The 6,147-nt window shown below is 40.0% G+C and overlaps 1 non-coding gene across 1 annotated transcript; it reads right to left on the bottom strand.

Annotated features, from left to right (window-relative positions):
- On the bottom strand, nt 1-108 carry LOC148565193 (small nucleolar RNA R71). The gene has a single exon (XR_015884767.1). It is a non-coding gene; the product is annotated as a small nucleolar RNA R71 (small nucleolar RNA).
- Nucleotides 109-6,147: the final 6,039 nt, after the last annotated feature.

Below are 6,147 nucleotides of genomic sequence, written 5' to 3'. Positions count from 1 at the left end.
AGACTGAGAAAAGAGATCTCCTGCATTGTTCAAGGTGAATCAGAGACTCTCTTTGAATATTGGGAGCGCTTCAACAATCTCCTGGACGCATGTCCCCATCACATGATTGGTAAACTAGTATTGATCAGTTACTTCACCCAAGGCATGAACCCCCAGGATGAGACTACACTGGAAGGTTCCAGTAATGGTTCTCTGAAAAAGTACAAAACCGCAGATGAAGCATGGCAGCTGATCATCGACTTAGCTGAGTCCACTAGGAACCACAGACAGAGGCGCAATCCCAAAGCTGTTGCAGAGATTTCCACTAGCAAAGAGACTACTGCTCTTACCCAGAGTATATGTGAAATGACCAACCTACTGAAGTAGATGCAGTTGAATCAACAACAAGCACAACAAGCTCAGCCTTCACCACAACAGAGCTAACAGTTAGTTCCACAAAGAGTATGCGGGATCTGTGCTGATTATAGTCATTATACTGATGAATGCCCACAGCTCCAGGAAGACAACACTGTGGCAGCCACTCACAACTTCTATGACTGCCCGAATCAAGGATACAATCAACAAGGCGGCAACTACAACCAAGGTGGCAACAATAGCCATGGATGGCAAGACAACTCCAACCAAGGTTGGAGAGATAACTCTAACTATACCTGGAGGGATAATTTTAACAGAGGAGGCAGAGACAATAATGGAAACCAGAGGTAGAATAATAATAACAATAATAGACAGCAGAATCAGAACCAACCTTACAGAGCACCTCACCTAAGACAATCACAAGGACCTCAGCAAACCCCACAACAAGTTTCTCAGACTGCTTATTCTAGTTCCTCATCAATTGACGAGATGCTCTGTTCTCTTGCACAGGGACAACAAGACATACATGCTCAGCTGAATTCTAGTCTGAATGGCTTAACTGCCACTTTACAAGCTCTCGTCTCCCGGATGGATTCCTCACTTAATTCCACACATCAACCTTCAAGCTCTAATGGAATTCCTTCTCAACCACTGCTTAATCCCAAGGGTGGCATCAATGCCATCACTCTAAGGTCCGAAACTACACTGCAGGAGAGGAACCATGAGGAGCCAAACCCACCAGAAAACGTGCCAACAGAGGATGTGGTGGAAGTGGAAGAAGCTGAAGAAGAAGAGGACGCACAAAACATAGTTGAAGAAGAAGAAGCTCAGCCGCAGAATGAAGCACCAAGGGATGCTGAAGCTACAAATTGCGCCCCTCCTATTCCATTTCCACAACTTGTAAGGAAGCCCAGAAAATAGATGGAACTTGACCCCAAAATGGTAGAAATATTCAAAAAGGTCGAGGTAACTGTTCCCCTTTTTGATGTTATTCAACAGGTACCTAAATACGCAAAGTTTCTAAAAGATTTGTGCATACATAAAGATAAAATTAATGAATTAGAAACTATTCTTTTAGGTAGTTCTATATCTGCTTTAATGGAAAATATACCTAAAAAATGTAGTGATCCATGCCCATGTATGGTTAGCTGTACCATTGGAGGTGTGATATTTTTTGACTGTATGTGTGATTTAGGAGCATGTGTTAGCATAATGCCTTTGTCTATATATGATACTTTGAGGCTCCCTCCCTTAAAAAGGTCGGCAACTCGTTTTGTGTTAGCAGATAAAAGCATTATTACAGTAGTTGGAATTGCTGAAGATGTACTAGTGAGCATTAAGGGGCTCACGTTTCCCATTGATTTCTACATCCTGGAAATGCCTCCTAATAACTCAGGAAGACCATCATCAATCCTGCTTGGAAGACTGGTGCACAAAATTACAATCACACTTTTGTAACTCCACACAACTAACCAGTAGGTGCACTGGGTCGTCCAAGTAATACCTTACGTGAGTAAGGGTCGATCCCACGGAGATTGTCGGCTTGAAACAAGCTATGGTTATCTTATAACTCTTAGTCAGGATATCAATAATTCTCAGATTTAATTGTAAAAAGTAAAAGAACATGAAGTAAATACTTGTTATGCAGTAATGAAGAACATGTTGAGGCTTTGGAGATGCTTTGTCTTCTGAATCTCTGCTTTCCTACTATCTTCTTCTTCATGCACGCAAGGCTCCTTCCATGGCAAGCTTTATGTTGGGCATCACCGTTGTCAATGGCTACTTCCCGTCCTCTCAGTGAAAATGTTCCAAATGCACTGTCACCGCACGGCTAATCATCTGTCGGTTCTCGATCATGTTGGAATAGGATCCATTGATCCTTTTGCGTCTGTCACACGCCCCACAATCGCGAGTTTGAAGCTCGTCACAGTCATCCCTTCCCAGATCCTACTCAAAATACCACAAACAAGATTTAGACGTTCCGGATCACAGGAATGGCCGCCAATAATTCTAGCCTATACCACGAAGGTTCTAATCTTAGATTAGAAACCCAAGAGATACACATTCAAGCTTGATTGCGTGTAGAACGGAGGTGGTTGTCAGGCACGCGTTCATAGGTGAGAATGATGATGATTGTCATGGATCATCACATTCATCAGGTTGAAGTGCGAATGAATATCTTAGAATAGAAGCAAGCGTGATAGAATGAAAAACAGTAGTAATTGCATTAATTCATGAAGAACAGCAGAGCTCCTCACCCCCAACAATGGGGTTTAGAGACTCATGCCGTAGAGAATACAATAAGAAACGTGTAGAGTGTCATGAGGTACAAGATGAATCACTGAAAGTAGTATTTATAGTAAACTAGTGACCTAGGGTTACAGAAAATGAGTAAGCTAGGGTGTTTATTGTAAAAATCCACTTCCGGGGCCAACTTGGTGTGTGCTTGGGCTGAGCATTGAAGCTTTTATGTGTAGAGACATTTCCTGGAGTTAAACGCCAGCTTTTATGCCAGTTTGGGCGTTTAACTCCAGCTTTTGTGCCAATTTTTGGAGTTAAACACCAGAATTCTTGAGCTGACTTGGAACGCCTGTTTGGGCCATCAAATCTCGGGAAAAGTATGAACTATTATATATTGCTGGAAAGCCCAGGATGTCTACTTTTCAACGCAATTGAGAGCGCACCAATTGGGCTTCTGTAGCTCCAGAAAATCTACTTTGAATGCAGGGAGGTCAGAATCCAACAGCATCTGCAGTTCTTTTTCAGCCTCTGAATCAGATTTTTGCTCAGGTCCCTCAATTTCAGCCAGAAAATACCTGAAATCACAGAAAAACACACAAACTCATAGTAAAGCCTAGAAAAGTGATTTTTATTTAAAAACTAATAAAAACATAATAAAAACTAATTAAAATATACTAAAAACATACTAAAAACAATGCCAAAAAGCGTATAAATTATCCGCTCATCACAACACCAAACTTAAATTGTTGCTTGTCCCCAAGCAACTAAAAATAAAATAGGGTAAAAAGAAGAAAATATACAATGAATTCCAAAAACATCTATAAAGATCAGTATTAATTAGATGAGCGGGGCTTTTAGCTTTTTGCCTCTGAACAGTTTTGGCATCTCACTTTATCCTTTGAAGTTCAGAATGATTGGCTTCTATAGGAACTCAGAATCCAGATAGTGTTATTGATTCTCCTAGTTAAGTATGTTCTTGAACACAGTTACTTTATGAGTCTTGGCCGTGACCCTAAGCACTTTGTTTTCCAGTATTACCACCGGATACATAAATGCCACAGACACATAACTGGGTGAACCTTTTCAGATTGTGACTCAGCTTTGCTAAAGTCCCCAATTAGAGGTGTCCAGAGCTCTTAAGCACACTCTTTTTTTTTTTTGCTTTGGACCACGACTTTAACCGCTCAGTCTCAAGTTTTCACTTGACACCTTCACGCCACAAGCACATGGTTAGGGACAGCTTGGTTTAGCCACTTAGGCCAGGATTTTATTCCTTTAGGCCCTCCTATCCACTGATGCTCAAAGCCTTGGATCCTTTTTATCACCCTTGCCTTTTGGTTTAAAGGGGTATTGGCTTTTTCTGCTTGCTTTTCTCTTTTTTTTTTCGCATATATATATATATATATATATTTTTTTTTTCATGCAAGCTTTCTATTCACTGCTTTTTCTTGCTTCAAGAATCAATTTTATGATTTTTCAGATCATCAAATAACATTTCTCCTTTTTATTTCATTCTTTCAAGAGCCAACAATTTTAACATTCATAAACAATCAAATTCAAAAATATGCACTGTTCAAGCATTCATTCAGAGAACAAGAGTATTGCCACTATATCAAAATAATTAAACTATTTTAAAATTCGAAATTCATGTATTTCTTTTTCTTTTTCAGTTAAAAACACTTTTTATTTAAGAAAGGTGATGAATTCATAGGACATTCATAGCTTTAAGACATAAACTCTAATTTTATTGATTATGGAATAAAAATAAGACTCAAAGATAAATATAAGAGCAGACCCATAATAATAGAAGACAGAAAATTAAAAGCAGAAAAATAAATGACTCTTAAAATAGACTCTTAATAATAAAGGTTATCACAGAGTTAGGACTCAACAACCTTGATTTTGAGAAGTGGATGCTCCCTCAATCTGTGGGGTGCTTGGTCCTTCAAGGGAGAGCTTTTGGCGCTTCAGCTCTTGTAGCTCACGCCCCTGCTTCTCCTGTTCCTTCAGCAGCTTGCAGAGCATGCCATTTTGATTCTGCTGTTCTTCCTTAAGTTGTTCCATAGCTTCTTGCAGCTTGGTAACAGATGCTTCCAGGCGGGTCTAGTAGTCAATTTCAGGAATTTCTGGGAGGAACTCCTGCACCCTCTTTTTGATGGAGTTGTCTTGCACGTGTCCTTCCATTGACTTCTTGGTGATTGGGTGCTCAATTGGGATGAATTCATCTACTCCCATCCTCACCCCAGCATCTTTACATAGCAGAGAAATTAAGCTTGGGTAGGCCAGTTTGGCTTCAGTGGAGTTCTTGTTTGCAATTGTGTAAATCTCACAAGAAATCAGATGATGAATCTCCACTTCCTTTCCAAGTATAATACAATGAATTATCACTGCTCTTTTGACAGTGACCTCAGAGCGGTTGCTAGTGGGCAATATAGAACGCCCCATGAAGTCCAGCCAGCCTCTTGCAACTGGTTTGAGATCTCCTCTCCTGAGTTGGTTTGGGACACCTTTGGAATTGGTTATCCACTTAGTTCCAGGGAGGCATATGTCCTCTAGAACTTGATCAAGCCCCTTATCTACTCTCACCATTCTCCTATTAAAGGATTCAGGATCATCTTGTAGTTGAGGCAGTTTGAAGACCTCTCTTATTTTGTCCAGATGGAAGTAAATAATTCTTCCTCTGACCATGGTTCTATAAGTATGAAAGGTGGTTCCAGTCATTCTCTGCTTATCTGTCAGTCACAGATTTGAGTAGAATTCCTGAACCATGTTTCTTCCAACCTTTCTTTCAGGATTGGCTAGAATTTCCCATCCTCTGTTTCGAATTTGCTCTTGGATCTCCGGATATTCATCTTCTTTCAGATTGAATTTAACTTCCGGGATCACTGACCTCAGACTCATTATTTTGTAGTAATGGTCTGCATGTTCTTTGGTTAGGAACCTCTCTTGATTCCAAAGACTCTTTGGAGTATTCTCTTTCTTGCCTCTTAATTTGGTTTGTTTTCCCTTAGTTGCCATGATCTTGATGAGTCTTAGCTTAGTGATCACGGAAAAGCACACTAAACTTAGAGGTTTGCTTGCCCTCAAGCAAAAGAAAGGAAAGGGAGGAGAGAGGAGAAGAGGTAAATTCGAATGGTGTAGAGGAGGGGATGGACGAAACTATATTTATAGGAGGAGGGGATGGCTTTCAAAAAATTTGAGAGAGATATGAAAAGATATGGAAAGAATTTGAGAAGATATTTGAGTTTTTGAAGAAGATTTGAAAAGGATTTGAAAGAATTTTGAGAAATAATTTAGAAAATTATTGAATGATGAGAATTGAGGGTGAATGATGAAAGTTTGAAATATGTTTATGCAGAAAATTATGAGTCAAAACATGAGAATTTGAAAAACATTGAAGTTGGAAACAAAATCTCCTCCCCCTGTCTATCTGGCGTTAAACGCCCAGTTGTTGGCCATTATGGGCGTTTAATGCCCACCCTGGCTGGCGTTAAATGCCAAAAACTCCTTTATCACTGGGCGTTTTACTGAACGCCCAGGATACTGCAAATC

The sequence above is a fragment of the Arachis ipaensis genome, chromosome B5 (assembly GCF_059453495.1).
Source record: "Arachis ipaensis isolate K30076 ecotype BB chromosome B5, ASM5945349v1, whole genome shotgun sequence".
Lineage (NCBI taxonomy): Eukaryota > Viridiplantae > Streptophyta > Magnoliopsida > Fabales > Fabaceae > Arachis > Arachis ipaensis.
This window is presented reverse-complemented; position numbering and strand designations above follow the sequence as displayed.